The 3,225-nt window shown below is 51.8% G+C and overlaps 1 non-coding gene across 1 annotated transcript; it reads right to left on the bottom strand.

The window, feature by feature from the left end:
- Positions 1-2,923: 2,923 nt before the first annotated feature.
- On the bottom strand, positions 2,924-2,996 carry TRNAK-CUU (transfer RNA lysine (anticodon CUU)). The gene has a single exon. It is a non-coding gene; the product is annotated as a tRNA-Lys (tRNA).
- Between the last annotated feature and the right edge of the window lie 229 nt (positions 2,997-3,225).

Genomic DNA, 3,225 nt, shown 5'->3' with positions numbered 1-3,225 from the left:
GAATATGGCCATGTAACATGTCTATGATCATGGAATTGCCCCCTCTATGCCATCCTGGCATAGTTGGCACAATCCCATGATCCCAGTGGTCTGTAGCACAGACCCTGGTACTGCCAAACTGCCCTTCCTGGGGTTTCACTGCAGCTGCTGCTGCTGCCAACCCCTCAGACAGGCAGCTGCCCTCCTGGGGTCCAGCCAAGCCTGGCCCAGGATGGCAGAACAAAGAACTTCCTCTGAGAGAGGGTGTGACACCCTCTCCCTTTGGAAAATGGTGTGAAGGCAGGGGAGGAGTAGCCTCCCCCAGCCTCTGGAAATGCTTTGTTGGGCACAGAGGTGCCCAATTCTGCATAAGCCACTCTACACCGGTTCAGGGACCCCTTAGCCCCTGCTCTGGCGCGAAACTGGACAAAGGAAAGGGGAGTGACCACTCCCCTGACCTGCACCTCCCCTGGGAGGTGTCCAGAGCTCCTCCAGTGTGCTCCAGACCTCTGCCATCTTGGAAACAGAGGTGCTGCTGGCACACTGGACTGCTCTGAGTGGCCAGTGCCACCAGGTGACGTCAGAGACTCCTGCTGATAGGCTCCTTCAGGTGTTAGTAGCCTATCCTCTCTCCTAGGTAGCCAAACCCTCTTTTCTGGCTATTTAGGGTCTCTGTCTCTGGGGAAACTTTAGATAACGAATGCATGAGCTCAGCCGAGTTCCTCTGCATCTCTCTCTTCACCTTCTGATAAGGAATCGACTGCTGACCGCGCTGGAAGCCTGCAAACCTGCAACATAGTAGCAAAGACGACTACTGCAACTCTGTAACGCTGATCCTGCCGCCTTCTCAACTGTTTTCCTGCTTGTGCATGCTGTGGGGGTAGTCTGCCTCCTCTCTGCACCAGAAGCTCCGAAGAAATCTCCCGTGGGTCGACGGAATCTTCCCCCTGCAACCGCAGGCACCAAAAAGCTGCATTACCGGTCCCTTGGGTCTCCTCTCAGCACGACGAGCGAGGTCCCTCGAATCCAGCGACTCTGTCCAAGTGACCCCCACAGTCCAGTGACTCTTCAGTCCAAGTTTGGTGGAGGTAAGTCCTTGCCTCACCCCGCTGGGCTGCATTGCTGGGAACCGCGACTTTGCAGCTACTCCGGCCCCTGTGCACTTCCGGCGGAAATCCTTTGTGCACAGCCAAGCCTGGGTCCACGGCACTCTAACCTGCATTGCACGACTTTCTAAGTTGGTCTCCGGCGACGTGGGACTCCTTTGTGCAACTTCGGCGAGCACCGTTTCACGCATCCTTGTAGTGCCTGTCTCTGGCACTTCTCCGGGTGCTACCTGCTTCAGTGAGGGCTTTTTGTCTTGCGCGACGTCCCCTCTCTCTTCAGGTCCAATTTGCGACCTCCTGGGCCCCAGCAGCGTCCAAAAACGCCAAACGCACGATATGCGACTAGCAAGGCTTGTTGGCGTCCTTTCGGCGGGAAAACACTTCTGCACGACTTTCCAAGGCGAGTGGGATCCGTCCACCAAAGGGGAAGTCTCTAGCCCTTTTCGTTCCTGCAGAAACCTCAGCTTCTTCTGTCCAGTAGAAGCTTCTTTGCACCCGCAGCTGGCATTTCCTGAGCATCTGCCCATCTCCGACTTGCTTGTGACTTTTGGACTTGGTCCCCTTGTTCCACAGGTACCCTAGATTGGAAATCCACAGTTGTTGCATTGCTGGTTTGTGTCTTTCCTGCATTATTCCTCTAACACGACTTCTTTGTCCTTAGGGGAACTTTAGTGCACTTTGCACTCACTTTTCAGGGTCTTGGGGAGGGTTATTTTTCTAACTCTCACTATTTTCTAATAGTCCCAGCGACCCTCTACAAGGTCACATAGGTTTGGGGTCCATTCGTGGTTCACATTCCACTTTTGGAGTATATGGTTTGTGTTGCCCCTATCCCTATGTTTCCCCATTGCATCCTATTGTAACTATACATTGTTTGCACTGTTTTCTAAGACTATACTGCATATTTTTGCTATTGTGTATATATATCTTGTGTATATTTCCTATCCTCTCACTGAGGGTACACTCTAAGATACTTTGGCATATTGTCATAAAAATAAAGTACCTTTATTTTTAGTATAACTGTGTATTGTGTTTTCTTATGATATTGTGCATATGACACTAAGTGGTACTGTAGTAGCTTCACACGTCTCCTAGTTCAGCCTAAGCTGCTCTGCTAAGCTACCATTATCTATCAGCCTAAGCTGCTAGACACCCTATACACTAATAAGTGATAACTGGGCCTGGTGCAAGGTGCAAGTACCCCTTGGTACTCACAACAAGCCAGTCCAGCCTCCTACACTATCCCAGTCTTATGTCCCCATCAGTCTCTCTGGAGCTCACTTTGGTACATACATGCATCTGTCCTCTCAACCTGACTCTGGGCACATACTTAAATGTCCAGTAGAGAACAGTGTGAACTCTCCCTGTTTCGCGAGGTGGCAGTCAGCCTCCAGAGCGGTGTTTCGGAGGCTGCCGGAATGGTTGAGCGGTGTAAGGTGCCACATTCAAGAGCAGTATCTTCCCCAGTCCTGTGGTCAAATCCCGCTGCTGACAAAGTAGTTTTCATACCTACTTTAATCATAACACCAGCGGGGATGAGACCTTAAACTCCTCTTTTTTAAAGGATGGGGGGGACAGGACGGACCGGAGCGGACTCCGAGCTCGCTGTAAGCACGGGCGGCTCAAGCTAGGAAAGGGCGCAGGAAAGGCTTGGCCTAGGACCGCTCCCAGCGGCGCCTCCCAGGACGGGAAGTGCTGCATTGTGTGGAGTCCTGTGGGAATCGTGAGGCAAACTGCAGGATGTGTGTGTGTCTGTAGTTTTAAGTCTCAGCGAAATATCTGAAAAAGGTGAGAGTTAATGTTAAACCGGAAAATGGAGAAGCCTTTAAAAAGCATCACACCCAACGTGGGGCTCGAACCCACGACCCTGAGATTAAGAGTCTCATGCTCTACCGACTGAGCCAGCCGGGCTGACGTGCCTATGTTATTTCACACACCCTCTGTGTGTTCTTTGTGAGGAAGTAGTGTGTGGTTATCCCAGGAGGCCCCTTTGTTTCATTGTCTTTGCTGTTGACTCGACACAGGCACCTTTCTCTTTCTCCGTCTCTCGCTCTACCCCAGTCTTTTGTCCCCATCAGTCTCTCTGGAGCTCACTCTGGTACATACATGCATCTGTCCTCTCAACCTGTCTCTGGGCACA

This window comes from Pleurodeles waltl, chromosome 6 (assembly GCF_031143425.1).
Source record: "Pleurodeles waltl isolate 20211129_DDA chromosome 6, aPleWal1.hap1.20221129, whole genome shotgun sequence".
Lineage (NCBI taxonomy): Eukaryota > Metazoa > Chordata > Amphibia > Caudata > Salamandridae > Pleurodeles > Pleurodeles waltl.
The sequence above is the reverse complement of the archived record's forward strand: the minus strand, read 5'-3'. Positions and strand labels throughout refer to the sequence as shown.